Source organism: Phasianus colchicus, chromosome 10 (assembly GCF_987193195.1).
Source record: "Phasianus colchicus chromosome 10, bPhaCol1.hap1.1, whole genome shotgun sequence".
NCBI lineage: Eukaryota > Metazoa > Chordata > Aves > Galliformes > Phasianidae > Phasianus > Phasianus colchicus.
Window position 1 is genome coordinate 24,549,561 of NC_143445.1, and position 22,897 is coordinate 24,572,457.

The following is a 22,897-nucleotide window of genomic DNA, read 5'->3' on the forward strand; positions in this document are numbered from 1 at the left end:
CAGAACTGTGCCCTAAATAATGTGAGGCCCAGACTTGCACACGCAGTATCAGTGGCAACGCTCACTCTAATTCCATCCTCACTACTGCCCGTAGTTTGTTGCTGTTGATTTTTGATAGAACTGTACTAAAACCAATTTGCATTAGCAAGGATGTTAGTTCAGGGGAGTGCCCTCTATGACTAAGCTTGGCAAGGCAGAGCTCGCAGTCCTTGATGAGGATCAGCATCAGCGTATTTGCTTGGTGTTCAGAAAAAGCATTTAAAAATAGGAATTATGAGCAGCTGCAAGGTGAATCCTCAGTGGTTTCAAAAGCAACTGCAGAATTTTTAGCAGCTTTATTTATTTATTTATTTATTTATTTATTTATTTATTTATTTATTTATTTATTTTAATATTCATATCTCCTTTGTAAAGTGAGCATACAGTTCCACCTGACAAGCAGGGTGGATGATCCAACCATCTAAAGCAGAAGATCCAACCATTGCACTGGAACTTTGTAAAAATTACCCCAAATTTTCTCAAAAGACTTGGGAGGAGGAATCATTAGCAGTGGGAGTGACAAGGGGATCTCAAGACCTTTTACTTGCTGCAGATTCTTATGAGTTGAACGCTGTAGATCCTATAAATAAATATACAATTTATATTCAACTGCAGGTCTACAAATGCCACCTGAAAGAGGCCCCTGGTTTTGCATCTTTTGTAACTCTTTGCCTTTTTTTTAAATTGTTCATCTCATACAGCTGGGATGTGGTGTGTGTTGGTGGTTGCTGCAGTGGGATTGCTCATCTTCTTTGGCCCCTCTTGATCTGGGAAGTTCTCACTCCCAATCATTTGATTCCATGAAATACCTTCTGAAGTGCAGGCTGCTTTCATTAGAACAGAAAGACATACATGAATGGGCTTAACACAGCGTTAGGGACGAGCAGTCGGAATCAGCAAGGGTGCTGAGCTGGTGGTTCCCAGCCTCTATCATATGGATCACTGCTAATCCATGGGGCCTTGGTGAGTTTGCTGCAGGTGGTCTGTGGAACTGTATTAAATAATAATGCTCATGGTCTTCAATTAAAATTTTGATGAGAAGAGTGTGTGGCAGCCCACACTCAAGTCTGAGAGCTGAAAGTGATCTGCTGGCCTGAAAGGTCTGAGGATGTCTGTTTTGCAGGACTGTGTCTCAGCCTGTGGTCCATCAGGCAGCAGAAAATATTTTCAGATGAATTACGTGTGCATCAAATGAGCATGCTTTCTCACTCAGGTAAGCAAGCAAGCAAAAGAAAAACAAAACGATAACAAAAAAAAGCACTTCAAAACAAAATGAAGAAAATAAAAGCTACAAATTAAAACTGAAGCCTGAGCCTAGCTGGTGTTTGTTTTTGTCTGAAAACCACATTTCCAGTGCTGCTGAGTGGGAAGCACTGCTCAGCCCAGAGCAGGGCTGGAGAAGCTCTGCACTCACTGGAGGAAGCAGTGAGGGCAAGTGGGCAGCTGGGCTGACAGGTATGCTGCCAGGAGATGCCAAGTAAGTGCTGCACTTCCTTATCTTTTTCTTCACCTCTCCTCTCTGCTTTAAATGTGTGCATGGCTGGTGTGCAGAGGAAAAGTCAAACTAAGTCTGATGCTTTTCCCTATTCTGGGCAGACTAAGTCAGAGAAGGCACTTAGGCAGCCTTTTCGGAAGGGTTGCAATGTAGGTTGATACTTTAGGAACTATAGGAAGTTCTTAATCCTTCACTGCCTACGGGACTGTCACTTATAGACCTGCTATTGTCTCATCTTTTATAAGGATGTTTTCTTACATTAAGGCTTCCAAGAGCAAACAGACTTAGCTATTGTTTGCAGCTATTTCAGCTTGTGGCTTAATGCACATCTAATATTTTGCTTCTGCTTTTACTACTCTCCTACACAGCAGACTGTACCTACACACTGGTTTAGGGGACATCATTCTGAAAATATTCATTCCAGTGTTTCATTTCTTTCTCCTGATTTGTGTGCACATCTTTTGTATTAGCCTAATTTATTATAGGTAATGTGGCAAAGCATGAGAAACTTCATGTGTTTAGTTGCTCATTTCATGTTTAGTTCTCAGTTGAAGAATAGCCATACAAACACACTTCCTTCTTATAACCAAAATTTGTAAGTGCTAAATTTCCACCAGGTCAAATCTTTATATATAATCTAAATTAAAGTATCTCTTACCATATAATGGGAATGAAGTTGGCCATGAGCAAACAAAATGGAAGCACAGATTGTTTTGGCTTTGTTTAATTTGGTTGAGATTAGTTGAAATAAAGGCAGGTGATCTGGTGACAGGATGATGTTCTGCCTTCCTGTCTGCCTTGCGCGTGTTACAGACCTTCTCTAGAGCTCAGCACTGTGTCTATAAAATAATAATGATTTCACAAAGTTCTTTTTTTATGCCTGAAAGTTTTGCTGTCTGCGATCACTGCTGGGCAGAGCACACAGGGACGTGTGATGCGCTCCTTCCTGATCCCAAGTTGCGCCCTGCTTAGCAGTTCCTCTTGCTGTTTAGTTGCTCGTGTAGTTTCCAGTTATGTAACCCATCTCATTTTGTGAATATGTGAATTTAACAGCTGTCATTGTCAGCAGTGCTGGTGTGGTTTCTTTTTTTTTTTTTTTGGCAAGCTGGCATTACTCATCAGTCTCATGGCAGTTTTGTTTGAAAAATGCTTGTGCTAGAAAAAGTGGATTTATCAGCTCAGCACTGTATGGTGCTAGCATGCAGCACAACAAAAGACAAGTGCTCATTTCAGTAATGCTTGCAGCATTTCATGGGGCCCCCAAATAGGCTGAACAAGGCTTCTCTGGCAGCTAAACTGAAGTACAGTGGGAAACTGTTAAAGTGGCAGTGTCACTGCCTGGAAAACGGCCTCTGTTTTCTCCCATCAGTTATTGCTGCTTTCTGTGTTGTTTGTTTGTTTGTTTAAAGACTCTTTACCACAGTAGGAATTTCATTGAATACTGGAGAAAAGGACACCAAGAAGTGTTTTTTTTCTTGCTGTTTCTTGGAGCACAGACCAAGCTGTCAGTCTGTCCTTCTCAAAGTGGCTCTGTCGTACGAGGAAAAATAAGACACTTGTGGCTTTTACAAATAATACTATAAAGTCAGTCCTGTTGCAGGCCTTCAAGGAGATCTCATTCCCTATTTAAGCAGTTTTTTTCAGAATGTTTGCCACACTTCCAGTTTCTTTCAGAGCTGCTCTTCCAGAATGCAAATACAACTTGGGTAGCGTTCTGTATTTAATTGAATGTATCAGGTGGTTAAAATCATGTTTTAGAAACAGTATTACATACTGCAAGTATGTCAAGCCCTTCGTTCACAGACATTTAAAACAAATGCATTTTTTGGTATTTATTTGTTCTGTCTGATTGCATTCCATACATATGGGGAAGATAAATGAGTGAGTTCCATTTTGACTTATAAATTGTCTTTTACTTTTTCAGGCCAGATTCTATGGAGCCTGGGTGACTTCAGAAGCAGAAACTTATTAGAAGAAATCTTTGCCATTATATGTATAGTAAGTTCACCTCCCATGTCTACTTGTGCTCCATACAGTGCTGGGCTGCATGGGAGGAATGGGTGCATGTGGTTTGATCTCATTTTGCTCACCATGGAAAGGGACAGCTGCAGCAAGCTGCATGCTTTCTGAGGTATCAGCTGCCAGATAGCCTGTAACACCTCAGCCAGAGGCGCAGGAATCTCTTCTTAAGTGCAAGCTGACCTGAGGCCATACCTACACATGCAGATCCTTTGGACTCCACACCTGTAGTGTGGCGTCCATGAAGCAGCAGCAGCAAAGCAATTACCACAGAGCTGGCTGTGATTAAGCCATCAGGGCTCATACCTCTCTGGCATAGCTGGCATGCCTGTCTGGCATAGGTGGCATAGCTGGAGCTGGTAAGATGTTTGCCTTGCAGTACCCAGAAAGCTGGATACCTCTTGGAGTGGTTCTGACGCACAAATTGGAGACATTGGTCTCCTGCCAGACTGGGCAGAAATAACACAGCAAGATGCCTCAGAAGCAAAGAAGTTGTTCAGGACTTCCTCTTCCCTCAACAGGAGCAAACCTGAAAGGCATAGAGGGGCAGGCCAGTGAACCAAGCTTGGCTGAAGACCTCTCATCACTGACACTACCATGCTCCCATCTTGGGCTGCTGGAGAGTGGTGTGTCCTTCATAACTCACTGTACCCTCATGGTCGTAGCTCATCTTCTGGTGCCTGGCTGAGCACAGAGAGCCAGTTATGCTTCAGGACCTCAGTGTAAGATGTCATCACAACAAGCAATTGGAAAGGCCAAGGAAGGCTGAAATCTGTGGCTGTGAAGATGGGGGTGGCTGTTTCACTATGAGATATGGAGGAAATATTTCTCCTACACCTACCACAGCCAGACTGCAGATGCTGAGTTGAGTGACAAGGAAATGGGAGCCTGGGATGTCTCAGCACAAGCTTCCCTAAGCCTTGACTTGATGGGTGAGCACCTGAACACAGCCAGAGCCTGTTACATTAAAGGCTTTATAAAAGCAACAGTGCCAAGCCAACATCCACCTCCCACGTTACCGGCAGCCCCAGCAGGTGTAACGCGATCCGGCAGCCGCAGCTAGCAGATAAACAAACGGCCTTTCTGCACAGGTTGTGCCAGAGAGCCTCTCCCAGCAGGGAGTTGGGTTGGATGTTGTGCTAGGTCAGTGAGCTGCTATGGAAAGAGCTGTGACAATGGACAATCTCGTGTGGCTATTGTCCTTTTTCCACACAGGATTTCCCTCAACACCTAAGGCAAGGCAGCAGAAAAACTGTTGGGGAAAGTTTCTCTACCAGGCTTCTGAAGTTCAGTGGGATTGGGCCCTCAGTGGGAGCCTACTGCTGGATTTCCCTAGGCCAGAGAAAAAAAACTTCAATGCTGCCAGGCCAGCCAGCAACACTGAGTGCTGCCCGCCAGAGCTGCTTGCCTGCTCTGCCATTGGGGCCCATCTCCAGTAAGTGATATTAACTGAAGGGCTTTCTACTTGGCTACAACATATCATCCTTCTTCAGCTAAGCTGCCGAGCTGTGGTGAATTTCCCTTGTTCCACAGCTGAGGTAATAATGATGCATTCCCAGAAGCAGGGCCTGCACCTTGTGTGCTACATTGGGCCTGGTGGTGTGCAGGCACACTGCTCCACACCACACCAAAATGGTGTCTGTCTGGTACTGCCCCACAGCGTGTGGGCACAGCATGCCACACCAAAGTGGCGTCTGTCCTGCACTGCTCTGCGGCGTAAGGAAACTCCACAACAAAATGGTGGCTCTCCAGAAACTGCCCTGCAGTGTGTGGTGCTCCACACCAAAATGGCATCTGTCCTGCACTGTCCCCCCGTGTGTGGGCACTCCACACCAAAATGACGGCTATCGAGCACTGCCCTGCAGCATGTGGCACTCCACACCACACCAAAATGGGATCTGTCCTGCGCTGCCCTGCGACTTGTGAGCACACCACAACAAAACTGTGGGTGTATGGCAGTGCTTCTGCAGTATATGGGCATACCACACCAAAATGTTGGCTGCCCAGCATTGCCCCACAGCATCTGGCTCACCACACCAAAATGCCAGCCATCCAGTGCTGCTCCCCTGTCCCTGCACCCCAGCTGGGTCCCATCCTGCCCCCAAAGCTTTCTCCCTCCCTGCCCTTGCTCCAGTTCCTCATGAGTTATGATAACATATAAGCAGCTTAGGGAATTCTTATCAGAATGAGTTGAACACAGTGCGACATTTAACTCTTAATGACAGCCACCTCTGACTGAGTGACACATTATAAATTATGTTTGAACTGTTTTTTTTTTTTTTTCAGAGGCAGATATTCCTCTGCCACCCAGCCAGCCCTGCGAAGTTGCACTTGTGGCCTTAATCCCACTTGGATGTGTGCCCCGCTGCCTCCACTCTCCGTCACTCGGGTGCTTTAGTGTTCTTGAACAAGTGAACAATCTTTGTTTCTGTACCTTATTAGGCCAGAGACCATAGCAGCGAGCGATGGCATCAGCAGGCCCCGCAGGCAGGATTCTCTGCAGACACAGCCAACCTCCAACAAACCCCTTTTTATCCTCCTGTTTCTAGGAAGAATTATGATGGTGGTGCCCTGCTGTTGATCAGTCAAATCTGTGGTGGGCCTAGAGATAAGTCCTGTAAGTGTGGTGTACTGTAAAACAGCGGCTCCCATTCATTAGTGGCTTGTGTGTAATAAACCACCCAATAGTGGGGGATGGGGAAGAGAGGGAAAGAGCAGCTGCAGTGTGCAGGAACAAACAACACAACTCATTCTTGGGAGCCAAAACTTTCTAATTTGCTGCTGGGCTGCTGGGAGCACTCAAATTCTTTCTGATAATGTGCTCGTGCCCTCAGTGTCTCTCTCTGCGTTTCTGCTCTCCAGAATCTGGAATAGTTTCACTCCAAACAACAAACGTGGACGCTGCTGAACGGGGAGGAGGAGGGGAACACAGCCACCCAGTGTTTGCGGACTCCAGCACAGCAAAGTGGTGGACTCGAGGCAAGTTCTGCCATGGAATGGCTGCTGCACGTATCTGCTTGTGCAGTGGGTAAACAAAGCATCACATGGGCTGCAGGCTGAGCACGAGGCGCGTGGCTGACCTGTACGTTTATGAGGCATGCAGGAGGGGCAGCGTATTCGTGGGATATTCAGGAACTTCGCTCAAAAAATTCAAACAAACAAAACAAACCTCAAATTGATTATAACTGAAAAATTGTTTGGCTTGATTTCTCCTGTCTTTCCACAAGTTTCAGTGACTATTTACATAAGCAAATTTCTACCTTGCCTTGCATTGGAAGCAGCTTGTAAGTATGTTCATCAAAATATCAGTCAATTATAATGTAACTTGTTGCACCTGTTTGGACCTCATTAGTTACTAATTGTAACCGTGGCTTTACAGCTGTGACTGTGCAGGTGCTCAGCTCCAGACCTGACTGCACATAGGACATTTCAAACTAGAAATTAAAATCACTGCGTGTGTTTCACAACTGCTCTCATAGACCAAACCTTTGTGCTAGAGCTTGTACTGTCACAAGAAAGGGAAATTAATTTTGGATTGATGCTGCTCAGAAGGACCATTATACCCTTGCAGGATCACACTGACTGCTTTTTCAGTGATGTGCCAGGCTGTGATGGTGCTTGGACTGTCTCCTAACATTTCTATAGACAAGGGCTACTCAAACAGCAACTCCAGGCTTGGGCCAAACTCCAAGTACTCTTTATGTAGACAGGCAAAGTGTCAGACACAAAGTTTTTCACTTTAGTGCAGGAGATCCACTTGCTTTCTCTTCCCCGACCTGGAGACCTGTGCCAGGCATTGCCCAAGTCTTAACTCTTCAATAGGAGGTGCCTCTCTGAGCTGCCCTTTGGCCATGGTACCTAATGGGTAGAGGTATGAATCCCCCAGTCAGACCTGGCCAAATCCTGTGCTAGACCTGAGCACAAACCAGTTCTACCAAAGGTTTAGGTAGTGAATGAACTGAAACTGGCTGCTTACCCGCCAAGTTGTACAAGGCCAGCATGAGGCCCGGCCCTATGGCTTGTAGCATTTTGGTATTTTTGACAAAGTCATTCGGCATTTTGATTTCCCCATGGAACAAACAGTGGGACAACCCAAAAATAATAAATAGCCTTCCTGCACAAATACCTTGAATCATTAGAAACTGTTGCTCTGTGAGTTTGCTGGGAATCTGTTACTGCTTTTATATTTTCATAGGGATGTAGTCTAACCATTGTTGGACAGAGGTAAACATGAGTAACCCAGTTTTGTTCTTAGACTTGGTATACTGCAAATAGCTGAGAAGTCCTGAAGTTTTTGTATCTAACCAGATGAAACTGGGGGAAATGAAATATTTCATACTAAACTGAGGCAAAATATGCCTTAGTGATCTATAAGGCAGTCTAATAATTTTGGGTTCAAAGATGTCTAATGTTGAATTATTAAATGACTGAGCCTAGTTTTCTTTTAGAAAGGGTGAATTAGTGATACTCATCTATCAGCTGGATCCAAAGTATTACAAAAACTGTCGTAGAAATAGAATGAGAAATAGACCAAAAACTCAGAACTCAGGCTTGCAAATAAAACAACATTTTGTGACTGGTTGTTCACTAACATATGTGAAAGAGGGGCTATATGTTACATGTGTTTTGTTGTTGACAGTGTTCCCAATGCTGTATGGTAAATGCTTGAACAGTATCACCTTCTGTTCTGCCTCCTTCACCTACAGGAGCAGCTGTGGTGGTGAAGGGGCAGTGTGAGGCACTGCCAGCCCTGACTTCCAGCAAGTGTCCATCTGGCACCCGAGCCTCAGGCAGCACCACGTCTGTGTCCTGTGCCATACCCACAGCTCTGGAACCATGCAAGGAGAACAAAGTTTGTTCTAAACGTGAATTTAATGTGCTTTCAGATTTGACAGCCTCTTTTAAAAGGAAACGTTTAAGTTGAGCGAAAGGCACATTTGCCTCTCCAAATAAATGGAATTATGGTTCAAAGATCTGACTTAATCCCGAGGCTCTTGCACTGTGCAGTAAGTAGGAAAGAAAGGGGATTGCTCTGAGGAGCAGGGGTTAGCAGGATCAGGGGCTGTTTTATATCATCTCATTTTCCTTCTGGTATTTAATATACTTTCTTCTCAACTTGCACTGGCTGGTTCTAAAAAGACCCAGTAGTATCATTCATTAACTAGTGGCAAATAAACTATTAATTGAAACTAATGAAGGATGGTACAGGGAGTTCCCATCCAGCTTTCCTGCTAGGAAAATTTGATTATTGTTAAGCAAACAAAAATGCCGTTTTTCCAGCTGTATTCTCTCATATGGTTTCATCCTTTTTCAGTTCATTTCAGGACTTTTCTCAAGTGCATTTTACTTGTTATAACTATTTGTTCTTTTTCTACTTAAAAAAAAAAAAAAAAAAAAAGTATATACAACTGTGTGTTTTAAAATCTACATTGACATTTCAGTGATTTGAAGGAAGATGTTTATATATAGTAACAGTGCCATCTATATTTATTGTATCTCTACAAACAGAAGTTTTGATAAGATAAAATTAAAATATGTATGTGATGTTTTTTGTGTGTTTTAATGACATCTGTATGTTTCTAGTTACAATTTTGGTGCCTGCCCCCACATTACCTGGCTGGTTAAGGAAAGTGAGATCAATATTCTTACTTCTCTGACGTGTCATTTTATTCATTAACCCCAATGCTGCTGGCTGCGCTCTCTGAAATCAATGATTTGTCTTTGAGCTATTTCTTTTTCTGTCAAAGCCCTGAGGTACCCGTATTCCAGGCAGTAACTGCATCTGTGGGACATGCTAACATGGAAAGGAACCTGGGCAGGAGGAGCACTGTGCTTAAAGGGAGCATTCGAGGAGAGTCTTCAGCAAAGATTAAAATGAAGGATGAATGATATTTATTGTGGCAGTTTTCTTCATAGGCTGCAAAAATATGTGTATAGAGATTTGGATAAAGAAGGTTTTGTAAGCTTGATTTCAGGCCAAAGCCCTCTTGTGTGGAAAAAATAACCTAAAGAAAACCTCCTTAAAGATGAGACAGTCCTGCTGGTGCAGTCTACCTGGCAGGCACTGCTTGCACTGCTGTGGTGTGACCCTGGGAGGGAGTTTTGACCATGGCCTTCCATCTGCTGAGGCCAAGCTTTGTGTTCTGGGGCTGCTGCTTGCTTCTGGTGTGGGCTGCTGGGTTCTAGTGCAGTGTAACTGCATGACCCGCTGCTATACACACCACTGGGAAATCAGCTTTTGTGACAGGGAACAGACCTCAATTTCCTAGAATAAGTCTATTATTAAAATATTCCCTATTTTTCTTCCTACCTTCCCCAAGCCATTCCAGCTAAAAGCTTCTCTAAGTGTGTGGAGGCAGCAGTGCTCACCTTCCCACTCTGTTTACATGATGACTGCCAAAATAAACCTGGATGCAGCGACCCAACCTGTCCAGAGGCCTCAGAAAGCTCTTGGCCACCTGTGGGCTCTCGTTGGGTTTGGGGAGACACGAGGATACGAGCAGGTGTCCCCAGGGCTGAAGGTGTGTGGTGCTGAGGCCCTGCTCCTGGGAGCACTCAGTGTCTTGTGCATGCACTCTGGGACTCGCTGTGCTCTGGAGGATGTTCAGTGACTGCAGAACGCCTGGCCCCAGAGCATCTCTCATTCTGGGACATCAGGGGCACACAGCCCCATTACACAGCGTTATGTTTGAGTTCATTTTTAGATGAGTTTAGTCCCCAAAGCACCTCCTGTGATGTGCTGCTGCCAAATATGGGACAAGAGTAGATGAAGGATTGCTGTGCTGCAGACCTACAGCCCTGGAGTTGAGGACGGTGGGCAGCAAAAGGAGGGAAGTAGCATGTTGCACCTGTGTGATGGGCAATCACAAGGCACAAGTGGGGCCGTGTCAGCCTTTGTCCCAAGGACTCAAACACTGCCTTTCAGCACTCATATCCTTTTTCTTCTTAAAATAAAAATAAAAATAAAATAATTTTAAAAAAATTTGGTTTTGCTCAGCCACGTGCTGCTCCATCCCAGCACAAAGCACAGCACAATGCACAGCCGCGAGCAGCGCCTGCCTGGGGGAATTCGGGGCATTTCGCAGCTTTCAGGCACAGGAACAAATTGCGAACTGCGGCGTTGCATCCATGTGTGAACACACACGCAGCCACCAGCAGCTGATGCTTCACACTAATCACTCTTATAAATGCCTCTAATTAGACTCATAAATACCTCTAACTTTCCTACAGGGAGCAAAATACCCGATGGGCTTCGTGTAAAATCTGGGGGGGGGAAAAAGAGTTAAAAAGATGAGTAAATCTGTTTTTAAACCTGGCAAGTCCTAGAGCGGTGCTCTTGAAAATCCAACAGGAATCCTAAATTGCGGAGCCCTGCACCCCCCGGAGCCGCAGCGTGGGCAGATTGGGGGCGAGCAGCCGGGGGAGGGGCTGCAGCCCTCCGCCTTTGTACCGGAGGGAGAAACATTGGGATCCTGCGGCGAGGGAACACAGAAACCCTCAAGGCAGAGAGAAATAGGCGCAGACAAAAGCCCGTTACATGGTTGCAAATCACCCCACTGCTGTTATTTTATTTACCGCTGCCGGCAGGAGGATTGTTTTCTCTTGCAAAAATTTAAGCTCTTTTTTTTTTTTTTTTTTTTTTTTTCTTTTCCCTACTTTGCTTTTTTATTACTGTTTTTTTTTTTGTTGTTGTTTTTTGTTTTTTTTTTGTTTGGTTGTTTTTTTTCCCCCTCCCTCTCAGCCACTGACCCCACAGTGCAGTGAGCCCAATGCCCTGGGTGCTGCTTTGGGGAACCCCTCCTTGACCCACGGTACACGGGGAACCCCAGACCCATCCTGCAGTGCTGGGGATCATGCTCATGGAGCAGCGGGAAACTCTGCCCTTTTTTCAAGGAAATTATGTATTATTATTGTTACTGAGAGGGTGTAAAAAAGAGAAACAAAGCCCTCTGGGGAACTAGAATTATTGTGTGCTGGTTTGGGATAAATGCTCCCCTTTCAGTGCTCAGGTGACGCCTTCATCTCCCCCAGCCTCTGAGATGTTCCAGTTGATGACCATTGGAGTTCAACCATCGATGAATGTGAGTCCTAGCAAAAACAATGGGGTCCCTTCCAGCTCTGGATGTTCTGTGATTCTGTGCAATGAGAGATGCTCTGGCATGGGTCTGGGTTTGCCAATGCTTCTCCCACATTTAACGTCCATAAAACCCCACTGGGACATTATCTGCCCAGCATGTGAACATATCATTGAACTAGTCAGGGAAGGAGGGAACACCAAAGTTGCCCATGTCCCTGTGGGAATGAAGCAGCTCCCATCCTTGTAAATACATTTTGTTAGTGGCCACAACAGCCATAGGGGATGTGGAGGGGATGAGGAAAACCCCAGCCAGGTTTCACCCCTGCCAGCTGCTCGCAGGAGTTCCTGAGGTGTCTGGACAGGTAATTAGTGCCTGGGCTGCAGGATCCCTCCCGTCATCCTGCCCGGCACATGCGAGGAGCGGCAGGGCTCGATTTTTGATGGCTGATTTACCCCGAACAAAGGCCCCAAACAGCACTGAGCGCCCGACTCAGGGATGGAAACTTTAGAGCCAACGGGCTCCTTTCCCATCAGTTAAAAATAGTGTTATTTTTTTCTAAGCTGATAACATTTTAAACATTTTGCAAGACAGAGTTTTCTTGGGAGGCAGGGAAACCTGTGCGTTTGCTATAAAAGAAACTTCTGTGGATAAGGAAATGTTTCCTGTGAACTCACCTGTTGCCAGCCAAGGAGAAATGTTCGGTGTTTTATTTCAATCGAGAATTCACTGCTATCTGGTGCTTTATCTAACCTCACTCTTTGGAAGATTTGATGTCATGCTTGGCAGAGCCCTCAGATCCACGCGGCTTTATGGTGCTGCTCTGCTAAAACTCCTCATGTGTTGGTGTACAGTTGAAAATAAAGCCTGAAATCCTCACAGAATGGGCAAACATGGCCCAAATTGGCCTTGAATTTTGAAACAGGAGTTGATATAAGCACCTCTGTGCAACTCTCCCAGCATCTGAGCAGTGCCAGGCAGTGCCATTTGCTGCATAGGAGAGGTCTCTGCCACACAGCCACTGGTTTTTATTGCATGTTGTATAGTGGCCCTTACTGTTTAACTTTACATAGAGACTGATGTCGAAGGGCAGCCTTAGCTTCTCAGAACCTGTACAACACTAATGGCTGCATGGGCCAACATCTGCAACCATTTTGGTCTTTGTGGTTTACAGAGGTCGCCATCAGGTGGAGTGGGATACTAAAACGTAAGCCCATGCTTCAGCCACAATAGACTACGTATTTTTTTCAAGTAAATCAGCTTTTTGCAAATAGTGTTTTTTTGGGGCAGTGTTTGGGGCTGCCCTTTGCCTCAGATGGTGGCAGGTTCCAAGGAAGATGCAACAATGATCTCCAGAGATCCCTCCCAACCTCTATGACTCCATAACAACAGCCAGCTGGGACACAGCCTCTGATGTGCTCACAACCTGACCCACCCTGGCTGCCTGCTGTAGCACTGAAGTTGCCCACAATCAAGGTGAATGTAAAATTACTACTAATTAACTATTTCATTGGGCCATATGCAATATGGTCCTGTAACTTCTAATTATGAGCACTTTGTACATAAGGTGGCATGTGGTCTGGTTTCAGACACTTAGGCCTTACTGCTCGGTGGATCACCCAAGGCCACACATAGGTAACCTTTTCTGCAGTGCAAATGCTGCTTAATTGACTCAGTAGGTCCCAGCTGTGGCTGTAATTAGTTTATAAGTTGTGCCACCTGTGTGCTGGTTGCCTTTCTTTTTGGATCTGCTTGGTGGTCAGCAGTTGCTGCTGCTTCTAGGTAAGGTTTTGTTGTTTTTTTTTTTTTACTTTTGTTTTTATTTTCAAAGTACTGTCAGAAACGTGGTTTGTTTGTTTGTTGGGGAAACAGGAAATATATATCTGCTTGAGGAGAGGGACAGGTGTGTAAAGAGGGCTGTTCTGCGGGAGGTCTGTTGGTTTGTTTAGCAATGCTGTGAGCGTGCTGTGTGACTAAGTGTCCCTTAAATCTGCTGGTTCTCCTGAAACAATTGGGTTGAATGTGGCAAGTTTGTGCTGAAGCTGGGAACAAGTAATGTATTAAGCTGCAAATGGCTACTAAGTGAATTCTGTGCTGGGAAAGCAGGTGTTCTTCATCTGGGAGGGCAGTGCTGTGTTGTTACTAACTCTGAGTAAGGCAATGTTTGCTGCTTTGGTAACATCTAAACTAATGTACATCCCCAGGCTGTGTTATTGCCCTCATTGGGAACGGGCTGTGCTGCAGAAGACTGCCGAGAGCAGTCCCCTTCCCTACCCCAAAGGAGGGCTGTGGGGATGGTGGGGATGAAGGCAGCATCTTGCCCCAACTCTCACTGCAGTGCTGCTCCACACAGCTCTGTGTTGGGCACCAGGCAGCCATGTGAATGTTTGAGTCAGGGCCATATCAAATAAAGGTGCCTGTCTTTCCCAGCAGCAGGGAAGAAACTAAAGAGAAAGAGTTGTATTAAGTGCTGTATGAGCTGTGTCGGGCTCTTCATCTGTGCATAACTTATCCTTATTAAATTCTGTAATGACTTTAATAATGACTAATGTGATGCTATAACAAAGAGTGGTTATTGCTACTCAGAGTTCAGGAGATGAACATTAAGAACATTTAACAGGCAGGTAGGTTTAAATACTTGGTTGGAAACTGCTGGAGCCAGGCTCCCCGATCCCTCTCTGCAGTTTCTGCACTGGCTCTGGATGTACCTTTATAGACTTAAACAGCTTGAGGCTTGTCCCTTGCTGCGGGGGCTTAGAGCAAAGTCGTGTTTTGAGGTTTTATACTCTGAGCTGCAGTTCAAGAGCCCTGCAAGGGGAGGTAAGGGAAGGCGTAACAAGGTCATTTTGAACCACATGGATTCAGATTGTACCTTTAAAGTCAGTAATTGAAAGCTGAGGGGCAGTGGAGGCAGGGTGGTTATGTGGTGCAGGTTTATTTTGATGCTGAATGCCAGGTGACCTGTGATCTGAATAGAGTGGCACTGGGAGGGGGCCCAACAGGGATGGAGGAGCTCAGGGAGGTGGTCCCTCCCCAGGGCCTGGTGCTCCTGGGTTGGTGGTGGCATGTGAGGGTAATGACTGAACTGTGTATTTAAACAAAACTCCACCAGAAGATTTTGTGGTATTTTTATTGCACTGGAGAAATGATCATAAGCAGAGTTGACCAGGTATGGGTATTTTAAAAAGGATCTGAAGAAAGCGGCGGTGTCAAACTGAGCAATAGAGTTGTTTTTCCTCTCTGATCAAGAGATCATCTGGTGACACAAGCACAGTTTTCTTTAGCTTTGCTTGTTGTTTTATACCAGAATATTGACCTCTTTCTAAAAGCTACCCCTTCTGCCACGGGAAGTGCCCACAGAGCTCACTGTGTGCAATCCCAGCCCGGTGCAGCCTGCCCAGCTCCTGGGCCTTCTCCCTTCTCCAATGAGTGATGCTGGGTCAACTCTTTGTCCCAGTGCTGTCACTGGGGAGAGCCGTAATTAGCACAAGCTTTCTCTTCCTTTTCTTTGCAACTTCATTTTCCCCCCTTTTTCTCATACTGTGAATAAGGAAAGTAGTGTGATCTGTGGTGGCTTCCCTGATTTCTGAAAGGGGAGACTTCTTGCTAAAGGAAGAAGGGTGAATGTTAGGATGTATTCTGTGTGCTTCCTGGAAATGATGAGTTGCCTGCAGTGCTGGTGTCAATTCCCACTCTTCTGGGGTCTGCAACAGAAACCACATGGAAATCTGCTGCATGGTGTGAGACCTGAAGGAGTAACTCCTCTTGTGGCTGTCTTTGGGCTGTTGTCATTCACAGCTGTCAGTCATTACATATTGGGTTGTGTGATGCTTCAGGAAAGCATGTGCTTGGTACAGTGGTAATGTTGATGCCAATCCTTTTGACTGTAATTTTACCAAAAAGCTCCTTGTTTCTCCTTATTCTTAAAATAAAATAAAAAAATACTATGGGATATTTGTCAAGTCATATGGTAGTTACTTTTAATTTGTGCATCATGTATTTGCTGGTGAGTCTAGTCCAGCTTTTTAACTTCAGAAATTTTTTATAATGGCTTAAGCTACAACAGCCTTTCCCAGTGGCTCTTACTATGAGAAAGTCATCTCAACTGTGAATTTCTTCCGAAGTCCAGTGTGATGGTGTTTATGTCATTATTTATGGAGGATTAAGTTGGTCCTTCCACCAGCATTACGTACTGACTCCTAAGTATATCGAAGACTTGCATGGACTGGCAGTTGTGTTGACTGCTTGTGCATTATCAGGACCCAAAAGACAAATATGAGGTGATGGTTTGCCTCTTCGTGAAACTCCTCTTACTTATCAGTTACGAATGTCACGTTGATTTGGTTCTGGTATTTCTGAATATATTGCTGTAAAGTTCTGCTCTGGCCTAAGTCTGGTATATTGTTCTGGAAACAGAAGCTACTGTGCCTGTTCTTACTGGAGATGAAGTGTAGATATGTGTGTTTTTGGAAAAGCTGAAGAACATTTAGACTGATTTCTACCCCACCCCTCTCTCTCTCTCTCTCTCTCTCTCTCTCTCTCTCACACACACACACACACACACACACACACACACACACACACACACTCTCTTTCTGGAATCCTAAATCGTTATAACAAGATTAGCTTCTTACTACCTCTCTCCCAATTTCTCCTTAAGTCTTTTTTGTCACTTTTGAGCAGAGCTGTCATAGGAAATCCTTTACTCTTCATCTTGCTAATATGTATGCTTAATCATCTGTATTTGAAGCATGAATTGAGAGAATATTTAAGTATGTTGAATAAATGAAATCACCCAGTGGTACCACGAGTGTGACCCTCCCTATTGATCCTGTTGTTATGTTCTAATATTGCTTAAATCAGAACAATGTGTATTTGTTTTATTGATTTAATAATGTGTATTTCAGGGGCATGAGGGACCAAAGTTGTAATTCTGAGGTCCTGCTGATGTAATCAAATAAAAGCCTTTGTGTTGTCTTGAGACAACTACAAAATTCTATTTCCTTTAGTTGATGGAGTCTGAAGGTGAACAATTTGAGCTCACGTGGTCCTGTGCTGTGAGCTGTGTGAGGTAGGGGAGACCAGTGTGCCTACACCAAACTGAGCCAAGAGAGGAACGTGCGTTTGGCCTCGGTGCCTTGATGTTTTACATCAGCTACACGCAAATGTCACATCTTGAGTTTTAGATTCGTATTTCTAGACTTGATCACTGCAACTGATACATGGAACAGGGGTGGGATAGAGGAAGCTGAACTGAGTTCCTTCACCTTTATTTTATAATGTGGTGCTAATTGCACTGCGTCATCTCAGTTTATTCCATCCAGTGAAGTGGTCCAACTACTAGGAAAAAAAAAAATCAAATGAAGATGTGTCCAGGATCAGAAGCTATTCCATGCAAGCTCTTCTCACCCAATGGTGATATTGTGGGGATTTTCTCCTTCTGGAAAATATTAGTCTGTCTAATTAAATTTATTCCACTAGTAATGCATTTGGGTTTGCCAATTAATGAGGCATTGCCAGTTAACAAAGCGTCACCAATTAAGGCTATATCAGACATCTAGAATTGCCTACCTGTGGTTTATAGGGGATATCTGTCTCTTCATTATCAGTGTGAGGTTTTTCGTTGTGTGATCTATACTTCTTTTTTTTTTCTTCTAATACTTCCAAACTAATTAATATTTTGGATCTTCTTTAACTATCAAATGGGGTTGCAATTATAAGCACATTCTTAAAGCTCTTAGTACTGAAAGGAAAACATAAATAACTTCCAAATCTGTGAGACAATGCCGAGAAATGTACTTGCTTAAATTTAATCCATCACTCTGTGCCAGCAACGCATATAGCTGAAAGGTCAGAGAATCATTGAGAAGGAGAAAAACAATTAATTTGGTATCAAAAAGGTAATAGGATAAGGCCTTGCCAACCCTCTCCCATTGTTCTGCCGCATTAACTTCAGCAGGTCAGATGCCACTGGTCGTTGACCTCAGGCTAAACAGGGTCAGCCCAGGCTGATTACAAAAGAGATGTGTTTGCACTTATCCAAGTATGTCTTAAAAAAAACCCGAGCCCGCATTTGTGTTGTTCCTGGGGAGGAACGCACAAAGGGTAAACATTTTTCACTGCAAATATAACTCGCAGGAGATTCAGCATCTCCCATCTCCATGTGGTCGTCCTGACCGCTGTGGTGCATTGCCAGCCCAGATCCCCCAGTAGGTGCATATCTTGGAACTGGTGATGCAATGAGAAAATAGGCTATGAAAAGAACTGCTGAAAATCTATTGCAAGTATTTTTTTTTTTCTTGACTTTACTGCCAGTTATGATTTTGCCATGGTAGTTTGGTGGGCTGACAATTGGACCCAGTGATTTTAGTGGTTTCTTGCAACCTTAATGAGTTTATGATTCTCCTCAGCATTGCTGCAGAGGTTGGGTTTCCAGCACAGCTCTCTGTGGCTAAGGCCCAGGTGGAGATACTGTATCTGCATCTCTTTTTCTCTTCTTTCAGCAACTCTTAATGCTTTTGTTGATCTTCAACCAAAGTGGTAAGAAGCTTCAAGCTTCCACAAGGCTTGTGGCAGCAGACTGTAGGGCACAGAGGTTCTGGAAGTCTCTCGGTGAAGAGGAGGAAAGATTGATAATGCCAGCTCGCTTTTAATGGCAAAGTAATCACTGGGGAAAAGAGATGGTGCGACCCAGTCGTAGTTATGGTTGGAGAGAAGACGAGCATAAGATATAAACTGTGAGAAACATGGGATCTGTAGCTCTTCAGCTTTCTGAGGCTAACCAGTCCCTGATGGAATGGAAGGGGCTCAGAGTGCCCCAACCCACTTGCAGCTCTGGAGATCAGGCAGTTTTAATAATTACAAAGCTGTAAATATTCCAGCTGACAGATGTGAATTGGAGTATCACTGTTTAAAAATATTTGAGACTAGCTCTGGGCTAGAGGCAGTTAGCTAATTGGAAAACTCCTACTTTCATATGCCATCTACTGCTTAAATTTTAATGGGATTTCTCCCCCTGGAGATACTCATTTGCTCTATGGTTGAGACCTTTTGGGACGAGTTAAATTCTTATTACCTTTATTGCTGGGCTTGATTCTGTCAAGTGCTGGGCCTTTCCCACCCCTGCTGGTGATCATCAGGTAGAGGCTTGATTTTTTTTGTTTGTTTTCAAGCACCAGTGATTCTAATACAGATAGCAAGGACTGCTAATTGTCTGATTCCCAGGAAGGGAATCCCAGTAAAGACATGGCTCTGATAATTGCTAGTAAATATACATTACTGGATGGAGTGGGGGCAATGATGGTCCATTGAAGTAAGAAAAGTTGGTTATATTTGCATATTTTAAAATAATTACCTGTAACAATGCATTTCAGCTTAGGATCTTACTGATTAAAAGCTTTATTTGGGAACATCTCTTGCACGTTTTTGAGAGCTGCTAGGCATTGTTTCATGGAGACCAACAGCCCTCTATCACCTCTCATATCTGAAGGCTTCCTTTGGGCAATGCATCCACATCTGGACATTCTCAGGCAATGTTGCAATTGTCTTGGAAGCTGTGCCAGCAGATGTGCTGAAAGCACCCCGATGCAGGAATCCTTTCGTTAAGGAAGAGAAAGCACATACATATGTACATGTATGCACTCAAACAGCTCATTAAACAAATCAAAAGGTAGGAAATGAGTGCTGAATGAAGATGAAGTTAGATATGTGGAAATGTGAGAAGGATTTTGCCCAATTGAGGTGGTCCTGTGGTGTCTGTCACTTAAAAACCCAATTGCATGGTCAACTGCAACAGCGTGAAAGCTCATCAGCCCTATAATCTCCAGTTTGTAATTGATTCTGCTTCTACAAATGTTAGCTAAAGCAAAAATCTGCATTAAGGTAAGTGCTAAACATCCATCAGCCTGACTGATAAGTCAGAGGAGGAATGGCTGGAGAAATGCTCGTTATTTGCCATCAGATTAGGGGAAGTTTTGCTTACAATGGGATTGGTTTGGATTTCAGCTTCACTTGCAATAGAAATATCAGTAGTTGGGTGCATGTGAGGCGAATGGGCAAAGTAAAAACGTTTTCTGATTATATAGATATTAAAAACAGAGGGAGGAGAAATGCTTATGTGTTCTGAGGACTGAACAATAAACAGACAGGTGTTGAACTGTGAGTCAGAGCTGGTGGTAGAAGTGTTGATGACACTGCGTAAGGACCTAAACATTTAGATACATGTGAACTAAATAAAGCCACCAAAGCACGAGCAGTTTGTCTGAGGTTACAATAGCTTAATTTCTTAAGCGTCATTGTTCAGAAATGAGCAACAAATCAGCCTCTAACACAACGCTGAGCTGTGATTCATAGTTGGTGGCAGGAGAAAGCAGCGAACGAATTACTTGGATCTGGTCAGCAGACAGAAGCAGACCCCTTGTCTGTGATGCCATGCCCCTTCCCTTGCTGATTATTCACCAGCAAACATCCTACGGTCCCATTCATAAAGTCCAGTCGTGACACAAGAAACGTCAGGAGGATCTGGTGCAGGAGTGGGCGGCTGACAGAGCGGCACATTGTGAGCCTGCAGCTCTGCGTTTCCTCTGGGGTTGTTTTCAGTTCTTTTGTCAGCTGATTACATGGTCCTTTATAATTTCTAATCTACAGAATAGAGCTATTTGCTTGCGGATTATGTGGAAGTCGCAGGCTTATGCAAAAGAAAAACAAAATAATCTGAAAGTGGGTTCTGTTGGCAAATGTTATACTTCATTTAGGTGTTTTTTATCTGAAGGGAACTTAATCTGGGGGTTTGGAGGAAAACACAACAAAGCCCAGTTTCTGTCAGTCTCAGAGATTTCAGCCTTATGGCGTTAATTCACCAGTGCCCCCCCACATGTAGCTTAAATTACTTATTCTTCTTTAGCAAACTTTTTAATGCTGCTTGAAGTTAAATATTGAAATTAAGTTTTGGTGAAAAGGAAAGGAGTTCAATGTGTCTTAAAGTGCTTTGTTGACATTTGGGTACGCATGCACTAAATATATAAGTGAACTTACTATATTGCCTGTTGTCTTTGTTGTTAATGAGAACAGCACGTGACTATTCTGACACTTATTTATGTTGTCCTGTGGAGGTGAGAGTTGAGTGCTTGCAGAAAGAAGGGTCTGTGGTATTGGGATCTAAGCAAAGCAAGCTGAGAGCTGTGTCTGTATTGGCCCCTGGACTTCTTTGGGTAAAGCTTGGTTTGCAGCTTCAAGCAGGCAGTGTCAAATGTGCTAGTGAATGAGAAATGCCTATCCTTTTTTTAATACCTTGTTCTATCTTTGCTCCCCTACCATAGTTGCCACTCTTGATACACGGTAAGTTTTAGCGACTGGGTTTAGCTGAGTTGACGCTCAGCAGAGTGTGTGCATATGTATATAAATGCATAGATGGAAGTGATGAAATAAGGTAAGCAGTATAGTTCCTTGTGGTTTTTCAAGATCAAAGAAGGACTTTGAGGTGGACCTCATGATCGTGTTGAGGCTCTTCCTGGTCGGCATAGAAGAGTGAGAGGGATCTGAAATTCTAGTGTGGATGGATGAGGAGAGGGCTTGCTCACCTGCACTTAAAGCCTTCCTCAGCTTCTTGCAAGTCCTCCATAGGGCATACAGATGTGAACTTACATGTGTGCGGGTGGCTGTGTGATATTCTTAGGATTTATCAATGTGAAGTTTGGAAGCTGGCTTCAATACCTCTCCTCAGCACCTCCAGGCCCCCTGTTGTCTTCTGTGTGGAGGGGACTGATGTGTATCGATGAAGCACGCTTCATGGGTCAATATTTCACATAGTGTTATAGCAAGATAGTTTTGTTTTTCAGTGAGCCTCTTATTAGAACTTATTAGAGCTTCTGTTGGGGGCTGAACAGTAGTGCCAGAACAGGGTCTGGAGGGCAGTAGGTTGATACTGAGGAGTTCATCCCCCTTCTTTCCCCCCTCCCCCCCCCCAAGAAATGAAATGGCCTTGGGTATAGAACTCGGCTCCATAACAGAAATAAATGGCCCCTCTGACAACGAGAGTGAAAGATTCTCATTGGCTTTGATAACTATTAGTGAAGTGTCTCAAAGGACATCTCAGTGCTTATTGGAGAGATGTATTTGGAGGCGTTAAAGAAGCTTCCCTATGGCAAACATTGGTTTGAAAAAAAAAAAAAAAGACTATTGTTCTTGGTTCCAGGTTTTCTGGCTTAAATTGGAGTTTCAGTGTTTCTGCTTCCTATTATAAAAGTATTGTCTACTTATAGCTTAATATCCACGCTGTCTGCAAATTATGCAGAATGAATTCACTTCTATCATTACAAAATTATCTTTATAGTGTGCCTAATAGTTCTGTTAATCTCAAAATGATGGGGGAGATGTTGCTTAGGGCACCAAGTTGCCCATCCTACTCGTGCACTAATCCAGCACTCCAATGAGAACATGACCTGACACAAACAAGCATTTGCTTTGCAGAGACGATATACAAAGCATCTTGTCCCATACATGGGAATAAACTAAAATGAGCTACTTGCTTGAGGATACGTGTAGCTTTTTATCAGATGAGGGCATTTGGCTTTTTAAAGGCACCAGGAAATTGTAATATTTCTGCTTGGACTCTGTTTTAGCATTGACTCACAGTAGGCTTTTGTTACCAAGATTACAGAGTGGTTTACAGACTGTTTATGTAGTTTTAGTTGCAAAATATCAGAACATGAAGCAGCGCTGTGAAAGTAAATACCTGCATATTCATGTCCTTGGTCACAAGAGCAGGAGTCTCTTTTTGTACTCAGAGCTGATGCTTTCCCAGGTGTCCCCCTATTGTCTGTCTCACCAGCCAGCACAGTGTTGTCATTGGTGATCACCATGAGAGAGTTTTGCTTCTGCAGAAGGCATCTCCTGGTCAGAGGAGGAAGGGCTTATCCTGCTGGCAGAAGCTGTGCTGCCCCTTGCTCTCTTTTGGACTCTTCCTCTAAATCTGCGTCACTTCAGAACTTTCCTCTGTGCAATGCAGGCTCTGGCCTGTTCAGAAATGAAACAATGCTTTCCCTATATTCTGTGCAAAAAGTGTCTGCTTACCCGGCTAATGGGGCTTGGGCTCCTTCTGCTGTAAAGGATGGGTTGTCTTTGGCTTTGGATAGATATTCTGGGATGATACACCCACAGAGTAAAAGGAGAGAGGTTAGCAACTGAAGCCGTGAATGTTGTGTTTAAGATTACAATCACAAAGTATTTGGAAAAAATATGGAACAGAAATGAACCTTCTTGTGACAGGGTT

General features: G+C 44.1%; 2 long non-coding RNA genes across 17 annotated transcripts in view; both read left to right on the plus strand.

Moving 5' to 3' along the window:
- Positions 1 to 605: 605 nt before the first annotated feature.
- On the plus strand, positions 606 to 8,881 carry LOC149916678 (uncharacterized). Its single transcript, XR_016469834.1, has 4 exons — positions 606 to 1,516; positions 3,459 to 3,532; positions 4,075 to 4,988; positions 5,840 to 8,881. It is a non-coding gene; the product is annotated as an uncharacterized LOC149916678 (long non-coding RNA).
- A 3,434-nt stretch (positions 8,882 to 12,315) lies between these two features.
- LOC116243418 (uncharacterized) overlaps positions 12,316 to 22,897 on the plus strand; it is a 326,478-nt gene continuing 315,896 nt past the window's right edge. For 3 of the 16 annotated variants that reach the window (XR_016469841.1, XR_016469844.1, XR_016469843.1), the window contains exon 1: positions 12,334 to 13,104. This is a non-coding gene — a long non-coding RNA (uncharacterized LOC116243418). Of the gene's footprint in view, positions 13,411 to 22,897 lie in introns of all 16 variants that reach the window. The other 13 variants (XR_016469846.1, XR_016469840.1, XR_016469835.1 and 10 more) reach the window with 9 other exon arrangements.